Here is a 15,289-nt window from a genome sequence, read left to right as displayed (position 1 = left end):
TTCATATCAAGTTATATTTGGTGGCATATTTATGTGCAGCATTTTATAGTACTTCATGAATCTGAATCCTCTAGTCAACTTGGTTTTAAGGATCTGAGGGAAAATTTACTAATTTTATGAGACCTTGAGTAGCAATTTTAGAAAATTTAAGGTCACATGCTATAATTTTTAAAACATTAGAGAAAGTGAATTTTAAAAATGTATTCATAATACTTTTTGAAACATGGTGTTTCTTCTAGTGATTAGACTTTAAAAAGATAGGGGGTGTCATTGTCAAAACCTGTTTTTCCTCTCAATTGTAGAATATCTAATTTTAGAAAATGTATTCACCACCTCTGTGATGTTATAACATAAAGGTTCAGAACACTGGCTGTGGAATTAGGCTACCTAGGCTTGAATCCTTATTAGCTTATTATTAGCTATGCAACCTTATTAGCTATATGCAAGCCACATAAGCTCCTCTGTAACCTCACCTATAAAATAAGGGTATCACTCGTGCCTATGTCCTAAACTTTTTATGAAGATTAAATGAGAATAAAGCATATAGATCAAGTTTTCACCATAGCACTTGGCATATAGTAAGTCTTCACAGGATTGTGTGATAGTCCCTCTTTCAAGCCTGGCAGGGAGTAGAAAGAGCAGAGTGCACTGAGAGTCAGGGTGGTGCCCCCTGTGGTTTATATTTCTATTTGCTTCTCTCTTGCTCATCACTACCTCAGAGAGCTGCTTAGGAAGCGACAGGACAGGTTACTAGGGATGCCATATAATACTGGAAATGCGTTCGGAAAAATCAGAGTGCTGCTTTTGTGTGGCAGTAACCACAAACACAGCACCATTGTCTGCATAGCAATAGGTAATGCCACCTAAGCTCTTCAGTAGTTAAATTACACAATTAGAAGCACCGTTGAACGTACTTTTTACAAAATGGAGAAGAACTTCATACAAGATCAAGCAGAGCTCAAATTTGAATACCCAGCTCTAGTAATGTGCTTCTAAATATAGCTTGGATGCTTGCAATCTGCATGGCTCATCTTCCAGCATGAAGATTAGCATGTGCTCATAGCCATAAAATTGGCAGATATTTAATTTATAGTAACTAGGTTTTTTAATTTAAATGTTAGATTTAATAGGCTAGATAAAATGTAACAATTATGTATGAAAAAATTAATTGAGTCTGCTGTAATTCACTCAAATAATGCTTACAATACAAGATAAATGGGAAGTAAATCTTTAAAAATCTCCATTTTACCTCTTTCAGTAGTTGCACAGGTCCTCAGAGCTATCAATTTTATGGCATAGTTCTTATTTAACAGATGCACCTATTTATGCATCCCATGTAGAAGACATCATAGAAAATAATTGAAAGCCCGCATTGTGATGCATGTTGAGATCTGCTCTATTTGGTTCTTTATTTAAGTACCAGAAAAACATGACCATTTAATTCCCTAAACCAAACTTAGTGGCTACTTCTTAATTCACACCCATCTTGCTAGGTTCTAACTTCTTGCTTACTTATATTAGGAAACAAACTCTCTCTCTTTTTTTTTAAAGATTGTATTTATTTATTTGACAGAGAGAGATCACAAGTAGGTAGAGAGGCAGGCAGAGAGAGAGAGAGGGAGAGAGAGGAGGAAGCAGGCTCTCCGCTGAGCAGAGAGCCCAATGCGGGACTCCATCCCAGGACCCTGAGATCATGACCTGAGCCAAAGGCAGAGGCTTAACCCACTGAACCACCCAGTGCCCAACAAACTCACTTTTTAAAAAGTGTTGCAGCAAATGCTTTTGGTGTCCCATACCACATCCCTTCAACCAATCTGTGATTTCACTCTGGGGTGGGCAGAATGCTAACATGCTTCCCAAGTTCCTGGCCGCTGGTGCATACACCTTTTACCAATTATTCGGTCTCTAATATAGATACTGCTGTGAAGGGATTTCACCATTGCAGTTAAATCTTAATTGGTTGACCTTAAAATAAGGATATTATTTGGCACATCACATGAACCTTTTAAAATTAGAGTTTCCTCCCCTGGTGACAGAAAGGGAAGTCAGTCAGAGATATAGACTCCTACTGGCTGGGAAGAAAGCAGGCATCCCTCTTGTGAACTACCTAGGGTGGCTCACATGGCAAGGAAATGTAGGCAGGTTCTAGGAGCCAACAGCAGACTCTAGCTGACAGCTAGCAGGAAAACAGGGGCTTCAGTCCTACAGCCATAAAGAGGAGGATTCTGCTAATAACCAGTGAGCTTGGAATAGGGCCTGGGGTCTAGAGAACCACAGTCCCAGCCAATCTTGATTTCAGTCCAGTGAAACTCTAAGCAGAAAATCTAGCTATGCCTGGACTTCTGACCTTCAGAAACTGTAGACTAATGAATGGGTATTGTCTTAAGCTGCTGGTTGTGGTAATTTAACACACAGTAATGGAAAACTAACATAGCCTTAGCTGCTGTACATAGTTCTGTGTAAGCCCAGACATAGCTCACAATGGCAGCATACAGCACCAGAACACTGGTGCGGCCATCCTTTTTAATCACCAGGGCCTTCTTTGGCTCTGTGTAAACACAGGTTGGAAGTATAAGAGTCTTAGTACTCTGGGGGAACTACTAACCCAGTGGAGGCTAGAATCAGTAAATAAAAGTTCTAGTCTAGTGCTCTTCAGGTGGATAATTACATGTATTTCACAGAAGTCCTGGTAGAAGCAAGCTTCCAATGCCTACAGCAGTAATCTCAACAACTCACTATTTTGTTAGCTTGTCCTTCTTAGTCTTACTTTCTTTCCACAGTAAACTCACCCCCATACGGGTTCTCATGTCAGACTCTGTTTACAGGGAAATCCAAACTGAGAATTAATTATTAGCCTTTAGATAAGCTAGATCAGAAGCAAGTTGTATACTTACCTCCTCTGGTATAATGTCTTAAAAATATTACCAAGCGATGTAGTACTGAACATAAAAAGAAAATGTTCACTGAGCAAATCAGAAGAAGAGAATAATACATTTGTATCGAAAGAGTAAAAATCAAAAAAAAAAAAAAAGAAAGAGTAAAAATCTGGTGATTGTGTAAAATATTCCAAAATCTTCATTTGTGATCATTTATGTCAACCTCCCAAAAATGGTTATTAAAATTCATTTCACATGCTTAATGCACCATATTTATAAAGTACTTTCATTTATATTATCTCTTTTAATCTCTATAACAATCTAGTTTTTGTATTTTTTTATGTTTTTTTTTTCTTGGTTTGTTTTTAGTGTTAGAGTAATTTTAGGTCACTCAATAGCTTGTGGTATTTTTTTGAGCAATAGATATCACATAGCTGTTAATTTAGGATTTTCTTTTTATAATTTAATTATGCCTTCCAAAGAACATAATTTAAATATTTCTTTATTTAAAAATTATCTCATGTTTCAATAAAGGTCAACTGTTTTTTAACCTAGTGTGCCAATTCTATGATTGTTAAAAATTCTTTTAATAAATAGAGGCAGATCATTAACTTACTGAAATATTATAACATTTCTATTGTTGGTAGTCTATTTCTTTAATATTTATCTCACAGTTTGACTTAATAATATTTAGCCAATCATTTTTAAGAAATTAGTTCCAAGAGATTTCTATTTGGGATAGTAAGATTCTTTAGAACTGTTGGTTTTAAGCAATTCCTAGGCCTTAAATTCTCTGCATTCTGAAGCTTTGTCATTATTTCCAAGATGAATCCTGACTGATTGTATTTTGTGAAAGGGCCTAACAGAATCTATGAAATCTCTCTGGGAAAATTAGACAGTCTCTGGAAGGTCATTTCTGTTTCTACATTATGTTCTCTGAACTTCTCTTGCTTAGTTCTTTGCTAGGAGATTTTTTTTTTTTTTTTTTTTAAACTTTTGACAGTCATTTCCTGCTGCTTTTTCGAATCTCAAAGTGTAGTCCTCTGTTTGAGGTATCTCAGCTGGTTGTTACAGAAAAGGTTTTTTATGTTACAATTGGAAGATTATGACTTCAGGCAGGTGAAAGTAGCAAGGAAAATAGAACTCAAACCAAAATCTTTAGTGGGGAAAAATATAAGAAAACATGTAGAATCAGTCCCAAGTTTTCAATTATATTTCAAAATTAGGTTTTAATTATATTTCCCTATGAGGTATCAGAGACATAAAAATATATGATTTAGGATGAAATTTCTCATGATACAGCTTTCACTAGTGTTAACAAAATAACTAAGTTTGAAGATGATGTTGTTTTTGTATTTTTGCTTAAAAAAAAGTTCACAGTTATAGATCCCATCATTACCCCCAAACAATTGAAGGTTACATTTTGGAGATTTTTATGGTTAGTTTAAGTGGCAATTTCCTTTCCAACTCACATGTTTATTTCATTGAACTCTGAAATATATATCACCATGTCAGAATGGGACTAAATCATTAGGGAGTCCCGGTTGCTTAGAAAGCCTAGTTCAAGAGGCCCTTTCCTTTGGAAGTTTAGATGTAGGTTGGGGGAAATTTGGTAAGATTCCCAACATTTAGTTATAATATGTACTCTTTTCATTCTCATTCTTTTTCTCTGAAAAGGATATTATCCAACAAAATGGCTTAACACAAACCAATAACTTCACAATTCTAGACCAGGCTACTTCAATAACTTGACATTTCTTTTAAAATCTGCAGCCGTAATTACCATTTTGTCAGCTAAGAAATCAACTAGGTAAAAGTTTAAGTACAAAGTTTTATCTGGCATGAGAAGATGAATATCTGCTTTGCTAATTACTACATTTAGTAGGATGGATCTCTTCCATACTTCTATTTGTCTATTGTGTAAATTCACGGTTACATTTCCCAATTACTCCAGACACTGTTGTCGTTTTTTCTTCTCTGGAGGGCTTAAGATTTAATTATTTGTATTAATTGTACTGTAAATTACCTAGTAAAAGGACTCTGGAAAAAATAAATTTTCTTATTTAAGAATAGCAGCAGAATTTGGGGTTTCAGTGAAGATCTCTTTCCTTGTCAAAGTCACCTCTCTTACTTTAAATTTTGAAAAAGCAACATATTTCCTCCATCTCTTGTTAATGACATGGAAAGCCAGTCACTATAATTCCACAAATATTTCGTGAGCATTTGCTATACACTAGATATAGTGCTAAGTTTCACGGATGCAAATGAATAAAACATGGTTCTTGTCCTCAATTAATCCATAACGGAGAAAGGAAGGGTAGTACAATGTACTATGATAAAGATATTGACAGAATAGTTTTGAAGCTATGAGAAGTGGGCATTCATTTCAGTATTTCTATTTAACTTTCATTAAGAAGATTAAATTTTTTAAAAAGTATTTTATTTATTTATTTGAGAGAGAGACAGTGAGAGAGAGCATGAGCGAGGAGAAGGTCAGACAGAGAAGCAGACTCCCCATGGAGCTGGGAGCCCGATGCGGGACTCGATCTCGGGACTCCGGGATCATGACCTGAGCCGAGGGCAGTCGTCCAACCAACTGAGCCACCCAGGCGTCCCTAAGAAGATTAAATTTTTAACTGGGCCTGGAGGAGTGAGTATGATTTATCCAAAAAGGAAAAGAAAGAAGGATTTTTCCAGGCTGAGATAAGAATATAGATAAAGCAAATATGCTGGTTTTCCAAAAGAGGAGTGTGGTGGAAAGAGAGAGCTGAATTAGAGGAGCTTCTTTCCATCCCTGCTAAAATTCCTGTGTCCAACAGGATAAATAGAGTAGGCAAATCATTTTTGAAAGCACCATCAGATAATTCTTGTTTTTTTAGATTTATTTTATTTATTTTTCTTTATATGTGGTAAGTTTGAAAGTTGATGTATAAGTTAAAGCCATTGGATCACATTTAGAGTTCTAGAGGAATCTTTCTGTAAGGATAACCTATATCTATCTATTCATAAACATATAATGTATTATTAGCCCCAGGGGTACAGGTCTGTGAATCACCAGGTTTACACACTTCATAGCACTCACCATAGCCCATACCCTCCCCAATGTCCATAACCCCACCACCCTCTCCCTACCCCCCTGCCCTGCGGCCACCCTCAGTTTGTTTTGTGACATCAAGAGTCTCTTATGGTTTGTCTCCCTCCCAATCCTATCTTGTTTCATTTATTCTTTTCCTACCTGTGATGTGAGAAGTTGATGGTAGAAGAAATAAAGAATTTTATAAAAGTTGCAAAGGGTTATATCCAACCTTCATGGTATTCAAGAAACATCAATGAAAAATGTAATGTGCCAGGTATCTTCTATTTGCCCTTCCAAATTAATTCTTAATCCTTTTCTTCTATACAAGGCTGATCAAATATGAATCACCTCCATGGACAATTTTTCCACTGGCTTCTGGTTGGGCAAAGGAGACTTGCAGGACATCAGGAGTGAAGAGAGTGAGCTTGGAGTATTTATTTGCCATTAGTTATTCAGCCAGCCAACAAGCAGAGAACATAGACCCTCATTGTATACGTTCTTCCTCGGAATTACTCTGATTTCCAATTCCATACTTTTTATTCCAGACAACTTGACTACTATTTACCCATTATTTATCCATGTTTTAAAAATTAAATTATCCTATTTAATCCTACAGCAACTTTTATGAGGAAGGTGATACCATTTTTATTTTATAGACTGGGAAAACAAAAAGTTCAGAGAGAGATTAAGTAAGTTATCTACCACCCAAGGTTTTATTGTCCCCTAAGGCTTTTTAAAGCCACTTTGGAAGAGAATCAATTTTGTATCTAAAATTAATTTAGAGCCTTGTAAACTCTCAAAAGAGGAGAGACAGAGGTCAGTGTTGAATTTTCTTTCACAGTCTTTATTCAAAGAAATTCATGTTAAAATTATTTTTTTAACCTCTTACTCACTATTCCTTTAGGAAATTTAAGTCAACAAACAAGTAGAGATAGGAGCAAATTATCTCGTTTTCAAAAAAAAAAAAAAAGTAACTTTCCACTTTCTCACTTGACTGCTTATACATAGGAAAAGTCTAAGCCCACAAACCAAGCTCTTTTTCCTTAGCCTGTACAATAATAAACTCACACTTGTTTGGAAAACCTGTTCTTATGATATCTAATTGTCAAAGTATTTCCTGTCTTTTGGAAATGCTTATACAAATTCATATAAGCAGCATCCAAAACATACAAGAATTCTATTTAAACACCATAGTCCTATAGTCTTATATGTAGTTTATGACAAATTTGAAAACAGAAATGTTGTACAAAGCCCTTTTTCAAATATAAGGCCATTTGTAACTCTTTTTTTGTAATTTGTAACTTTTAATGTAATCTATATCTTTCCTAATAAATATTTAAATTTTAACTTAAACTTTTTGCCATTCAGGACTAGTATATGTTATTAACATTTGGGAAGCTCAAGAGGTAAATTGAGAACAGCTGTGGGATGATTGATATTGATGCCTTGGGTGCAATGTTCTGTCAGCCTTTCGAGTGGTAGTAAATCAGTAGAAAAGTGGAGCTGTATCCTTTCACATCTTACTGTGTACATTATCACAGGATACCACTAATGTGGACATCTCTTCCCCAACTCTTTGGCTAACAACTGTCAAGACTTTAGGTATGAAAAATATATTTGAGTATATATTTATAAAGTCAGTTTATATAAAATAGGTATATAAAATGTATAAAATATATTTGATATATTTTAGGTTTATAAAATATATTTGAGTATATATTTATAAAGTTAGTTTGATATAAAACATTAACTTATTCATTTTGAAATTGCCTAGCATGGTAATTGTTTTGCAAATGACTCATAATTCTTTCATCAAAAATGGAAGATGATTTTTCAATTTCAGACATTTGATTTCATTTCAGTTTGTTCTGTTTCTAGGTGCAAGTGATACTCAAAATGGCACCTTACAAGTTTTCAAACCAAAATGTTTTCTTCAGTCTAGCATCAGTGGTTAACTGTGCCTGTATAGGTAATGGGAAAGGAGGTCCTTGTAGCTTGCTGGTAGGTTCAGTCATGAGTAGTGCAGAAAACTATTCTTTTTTTTTTTTTTTTAAAGATTTTATTTATTTATTTGACAGAGAGTGAGAGATCACAAGTCGGCAGAGAGGCTAGTGGGGGGGTGGGGTGGGAAGCAGGCTCCCCGCTGAGCAGAAAGCCCGATGTGGGTCTCCATCCCAGGACCCTGAGATCATGACCTGAGCCGAAGGCAGAGGCTTAACCCACTGAGACACCCAGGTGCCCCAGAAAACTATTCATTTTTTTAAAAAAATTATTTATTTGAGAGAAAGAGAGAGCAGGACATGGGAGGGACAAAGGGAGAGGGAGAAAGAGTCTTAAGTAAGTTCAGTGCTTGGTGCAGAGCCCAACATGGGATTCGATCTCACAACCCTGAGATCATGACCTGAGTGAAACCAAAAGTTGGACACTTAACTGACTGTACGACCCAAGTGCCCCAGTGTAGGAGACTATTCTCAAGAGTATTTCACCAAGCAAGTGATGAGTTTAAAATGATGTTTTGCTTACGTAGTAATTATTGGGCTCTTAATGCTTAGTAACATTCAGATCACTCTTTGTCTTTCTAATTCCAGACCTTGGGGATAATCCTCTATTTTAGCCCATTTATTTCAAACAGATTGTTGCAAGCTGACAACTTCTTTTGGTTATTGGAGGAAAACTAAATGGAAGACAAATTTTCCAACAAGAAATTAGTCTTTAGCTTATTCAGATCCCAGTCAAATCTTCCGCTGTCTTACATATATTCCAGAAATCATGTACCTCTTAATCATAATATATTAGGACTATATTCTGGTATATTTTGAAGCTTGAGCAATTCCACACAAATCTGCAAATTTAAATAAGACTATAGCCAAACTGCTTTCATGCTGCATTAAAAAAAAAAAAAAAACCACACACTTTAAATCCTCTGGCATATGGGATTTTGATCATAGTTCCCATACTTATCATTTCTGAGTCTCACAAGATAATGGAAATTTCTTTATTATTATAAAGGGAGGAAACAATTCAGTGGTGTTATAGCTGAAATTCATATGTTCAAATTCTAACCGTCCCCCCAGTGTGATGGTATTAGGAGAAGGGGGTTTTGGGGAATGATTAGGTTATGAAGGCAGAGCCCTTATGAATAAAATTCATTCTCTTACAAAAGACCCCAGAGATTTCTTCCTTTTCGCCAAGTGATATGATGAGAAGTCTGCAGTTTGTAGTCCCAAGGAGGACTCTCACCAGAACCCAGGTCTCAGACTTAGAGTATACAGAACTGTAAGAAATCTGTTGTTTATACACCACCCACTCTATTGTACTCTGTTATAGCCCAAATGGGCTGAAACAGAAATTATACTTAGATTTGGGAATGCTGCTATCACAGATACCTAAAATGTGGAATAACTTTGGGACTGGGTAATGAGTAGAGTCTGAAAGAATGTTGAGGTGCATGTTAGAAAAAGCCTGAATTGTCATAAACAGACTTTTAAAGGAGATTTTGGTAAGAACTCAGAGAGAAAAGCGGAGAGCTATAGAGAAAGTTTCCATCTTCTTAGAGAGAAAACCCAGGTAACTATGATCAGAATATTAGTAGAAATATGGACAGTAAGGGACATTCTGATGAAATCTCAGATGGAAATGAAGAATATGACACTAGAAACTGGAAGAAAGGCATCCTTTCACAAAGTGGCAAAGAACCTGGCTGAATTGTTCTCATTTTTTTAAAGTGTTTTGTGGAAGGTAGAGCTTACAGGTGATGAAATTGAATATTTAGCATAGGAAATTCCTAAGAAATATGATAAAGAAGGAGCTTGGTTCCTCTTCACTGCTTATTGTAAAATGCAAGAGAAGAGAAATGAACTGAAGACGAAATTATTAAGCAAAAAAGGAACCAGATCCTTAAAAATTTGAAAATTCTCAACCTGTCCATATTAAAACAACAACACACAAAAAATGAGAAAGCTGTTCAAAGACAACACTAAGGATGTAACAAACCAAGTAAGCATTGAGTAAGGAGATTGGTATGGGTGTGAACCATCTCAACAAAAGCCAGAAATAGAGATGTGATTATGTCAGTGGAAACATTGCTGGCTGAGACCAAAAGAAAGAGAAAACAGAAGATATCTGAGCTTCTTAGACCTTATAGGACTGGACTGTAATTATCTGGCTGTGAACTGTGCTATTATCAAAGACAAGGAAAGAAGGACACCCAAAGATGATTCTGAATATCTGTCGTAGGAGGCTGTCACTCCTACAACAAGCCCAGGATGCAGTGGAGGTGGGGAGGAAGCTGTTTCCACTTTGTTTCAAAGGATGGAACTAACACTCAAAGGAGCCGTGAGAGAAAGGACAACCAAGGAGCCTCTGGGGGGAGAAACCCCACCCCAGCGGAAAACAGCATGAATTTTTGAGACTTGACCAGGATTAACCTTTTAAACTGTAATTTACAATCACCATTATCTTGGGTGAATCTCCAATGAAAGTTTTCAATATGGATAATTTTCGGTAACACTTGTCATTTTGATGTATGGTAAATTGGTTGTAAAATTAATCACAGTTATTCATCTTCTTTATATTTATGCCATTTGCAGTGTGTGAATTTGCTCCTCACATCGAGAGATAAGAGTCCATGTCTTCATCTCTTTAAACTGGGTAGATCTCATGCGTTGTTTCAGATAATGTGGTAAAACTGGTGATTTCAAGCATAAGCCTCAAGGGGTCTTAAATGCTTCAACTTGTCCTCTTGGTCCCCTGCCACCACCATATGAGCAAGCTCAGGCTGACTGGCTGGATAATGAGAGACATATGATCACTGAAACATAGTAGATGCTCATTAAAATGTGATTAAAAAGATACGAATTCTCGCATTCCACAGTTTTGTCCTTGTCCATTTCTGGCCACTTATTTTCTCTCTGAAGTGTGATAGATTATAAACTTAAGTTTCACCAATATCTGCTTCTCCCTTCCCTGGATAAGCAATATACTGTTCCTACTCATTAAAGTTAGGCTTATCTATGTGACTAGATTGACCAAAGAAATATCAGTGGAACTGGCAATGTGTTAAACTTTCAAGCTTTAAGAACCAGGTTCCACTTTGCTACATTCTTTTTTTTTCTAACCATTACAAAAGACAAAGGCTCCACATAGGGTCTGCTCCATCAGCCTGAATTCCAGAATACGGAACAATTAGAGTAGAGTTGCAACCAATTCTTCATGAACATGTTGTATAACCAGGAAGAAAACCTTTGTTATTATAAACCACTGAGGTTTTAGACTGTTTGCTGATGCAGTATACTTTAGCCTAATCTGATCAGTATGCTGGGTGATCACATCCATGTTTCTATTACCGCTATCTAAAAATCAAATGTATATCTCTATCCTAATGTATTGCTGGTAGGAGTGTCACTTAATGAAGCAATTTGGGAGTTTTTTTAAAAAGTCAAATATATACTGATTATGTAACATAGCAATTTTATTCCTACATATTTACCTAAGAGAAATGAAAACATGTTCACACAAAGACCTTTTGCAAATGTCCATAATAACCAAACATTTAGCCAATTTCCAGTTACATGTGAATGGCTAAATGAAATTAGAACGAAATTAGCGTATATCCATAGAATGGAATACTATCCAGCAATGAAAAGGAATGACTACTGATACATGCAACAGCATGGATGAACCTCAAACTCATTATGCTGAGTGAAGGAAGCCAGGCACGAAAGTATACATCTTGAATTACCCCATTTGTATGAAATTTCTAAACCATACAGAGAGAATGTGGTTCAGTGTCTGCATGAGGTTGGAAATAGGAGTGTTCTAAAAGTGGAATGTCACAATGGTTGGCACAACTACAAAATTTACTAAAAGTCCTCAAACTATACATTTGCAATGAATGGATTTATGGTTTATAAATTCTATATCAATAAAACTGAAAAAATATATCTAGGCCCAATTTTTCTCTGAGTTATAGATATATATCTATCTACTAGATATTTCTGCCTAGATAGCTCACAAACCTTTCAAAATTATACAAAAGTAAATGATGTATTTTCTTTATCACCCCAAATTATGTTTCTGAACTGAGATTACCTATAGTATTGACAGACTGAAATTTGCTCAAACCAAAAATACTGGGTTCTTTCTGCACTACTTGTTATCTCTCTACCCAAGTTGCCAATTGTTGACTATACCTTTTGAAAATCTCTTGACTATCTCTTCAGTTCTTCTCATTTCTTACTTTCATTCACTTATCTGTTCAATTTTTTTCTCATCTCTTACATTATTCTACATGTTCTTAATTCTATTGTTGCAATATGAAGAATTTATTTTTTAATGTTCTACTTAGTGGCCAGAGACTGAAGATGCTTTATCAGAATGGAGCAAAAAGTTCATAATATAAATTATGATATTAGTATTATAAATTATTATATTGTATATAATTTGCATAATGATATGTCCCACCCCATATTACTGAACAAAGATATATAATGATACATTCTAGATTATTCAACATAATTTACTTAAAATATTTTTTAATTGTTTATAATAATAGTCATTCTGTGTAGTCCCAAGTGCTACAAAAGTTTAGCTAGTGTGAAAGGCATGTTTGGAATAGAGTGTGCAGCTGGTTTTCAAGGTCTCAGAGTCAGGGTGACCTTAGCATTTAACTTGAATTTCAGTTTATTCTGAGATGGACATAAACAGCCCAGAGCCGTTCGTGCACTCTAGCTGGTCTAACTTCAAAATGTGGTTTTGAGCTACTTTCGAAGGCAGTTTTCAACTTATTTAAAGCATTGAATTTAAAGTGAAAAATTCCTCCAGAACAAGCAATAAATAGTGATTGCATTGGTCAATGCAGGTATGACCTAGGTTTGGGGGAGGAGATAGAGACATTAGCAGGAGTGAAGGAGGGTGATAAATAGGTTACACATTAGAAGCCCAAGGAACACAACATCCTGAACTTGTATCTTCAAAGACCCTGGGGGCTAACAGACCAAAAGCCACAGGTGTAGAGAGGGCCTCTTCCACATCTACCTCAGGGTAACTCCTAGACTCATTATAATGTATTTGCACTGCAGTTGTAAGCCCCCACCCTCCTCCCAACCCAGACACCCACCCATGGAGAAAAGCTGCCTTTACTGTTCTGGCAGATACATCGTAAGACACTTGTCCATGTTCAGTGGGGAACCTGCTTCACCCTCTCGTTCTGCCACTTTCCCTGCTCCAGCTTGCTCTCTCTCTCAAATAAATAAATAAAATCTTAAAAAAAAAAAAAAGCCCATGCTTGCTGAATTTTTGCCATGTGCTAGGAATAATGCAAAGATATTGGGATAAAGTGGTGGTAGGGGAGGGAAGTTATTTTTCCTCTCTCAGAATGTCCCTGCACTGCTTACAGCCTACTAGATAGAAGGATATAGGTATTAATAAGACAATCTTATAAACAAATGTAAAATAAAGTCCTATTAGAAAAAGATTTGGTCTGATCAGGGAGAAAGTCTTTGACAAAGTGAGATCCTTGATCTGAGATTAGTACAATTGATACATAGGATGTGAACCAGGTCAACTGAAGGGAAGAGCTTTCTGGGCAAAGAGGAGACCACTGAACAATACTCTGTTGGAAGGGGTCAGAGTATATCGAAGGGACAGGTAAATCAATCTGAGGTGGGGCAAGTGAGGGGTATATAGGGTATGAGATGAAACTGGAAAAAAAAAGAGGGTCAATTTTTTTTTTTTTATGTCGGGGCAATAGAAAACCATTTAAGTTTAAGTAGGGAAATAATATGATTTAAATATTGAACAGGCAGACTAGATGATATAATGCAACAAGAAACAAAAAGATGTATAAAGATTAAAAGGAAAGAGAAAACTGTCATTGTTTACTGATAAATAATGATAAAGACTTTACATAAAAACCCAAGAGAATCAGTAGACAAAGTATTAAAATAGGGGAGTTCAGAAAATATGTCAAATGAAGATCAATATACAAAGACCAATAATGTTCCCATAATAGCAATAATAAACTATTAAGTCCATAAAGTAAAACATAATTTAAAAATCACTCAAGAGCTATAAACTGTTAGAAACTTATTAAAGAAAAATCACCACGAAAAATGCAAGTTTCTTTACAACAGATGTGTCTTTTTCACTCCTGTATCCTCAGTGCCTTGCACATAGTATGGAACACTGGAGATGCTCAATAAATATTTATTCATTGGTTGAAAGAATAAGTTTTATGGAGAAGATTTTAAAACATTATAAAAGAACATAAATATATCTGAATCATTGTAAATATATATCTTTCTCATGGATACATAATTAATATTGAAAACATTGTCAGTTAGTCTTAGATAATTGTATAAATTTAATCCAAAAACGAGTGAAAAATGTAGCAGTCCTTTCAGAGGAAATTAGATAACCTCTAATTAAACCTCTTCATAACATGCTCAGGTTTCTTTTCCTTGATAATCAACTCCATCAAAACAGTAGCTATAGAATCCCTACAATGTATGATTCACCAAATTCTACATTCTCTTATTTCTCCTACTCCAAATGTTATTATTTACTGGAATTTTAAAAAACACGTTTTTACTTCCATTTCTTGTTTCTCTAGCTTAATCACTATCAACTCTTATTTATATAGTGTGATACTATTAGGCCTTTCTATTTTTCCTATACCTTCCCGTCCCATCATCTACATCTCATTGTCTCTGAGTCATAACTGCTGTGGCACTATTACATTTAAGTCTGTTCCATAATTAATATAAGTCTTCCATTCTTTCTCTAAAGGTTTGTTTAAATAAATTATAATCAATTCCTAGAGTAGTGCCTGGAATAGAGCCAAGGAACGAATAAAACTAAAAACCTAATAGACAGTGTTTACATTTTTAATAATGTAAACATTGATAACAAATGTGTTTCCTTTATCATTAATCCAAAATGATGACTCTTGCATTACTCAAAGAGGATGTTTCCTGCAACAGTCAAAATGGATTATTTTTTCTTACACTTCAAATAATTGTTTAATCTCACATCATGTTTATTTTCTTGTGCACCTTTTTACTTTTCCCTCTGAAATCTACTCAACTTTGTTATTATTGATCTTAAAAAATTGGGTCTTTGCCATATCCTCATTTACATAACTTCTCAGTTTTAGCGCTTATTGCATGGAGTCTCCATTTTTCTGGAAAATCTTCTTTTCTTAGGGCCTTTTAGTCATAATTTACATGTTCGCTTGCAAACCCTGAGATTATCTGTCCTTGAGTTTCCTTTTGCTACTTTCTCAGTTGAATGCACCATCTTCTGAATTGCTTGATTTTTCTCCTTTGTTTTGTTAAAA

The sequence above is a fragment of the Mustela erminea genome, chromosome 4 (genome assembly GCF_009829155.1).
Source record: "Mustela erminea isolate mMusErm1 chromosome 4, mMusErm1.Pri, whole genome shotgun sequence".
NCBI classification, from domain to species: Eukaryota; Metazoa; Chordata; class Mammalia; order Carnivora; family Mustelidae; genus Mustela; species Mustela erminea.
The sequence above is the reverse complement of the archived record's forward strand: the minus strand, read 5'-3'. Positions refer to the sequence as shown.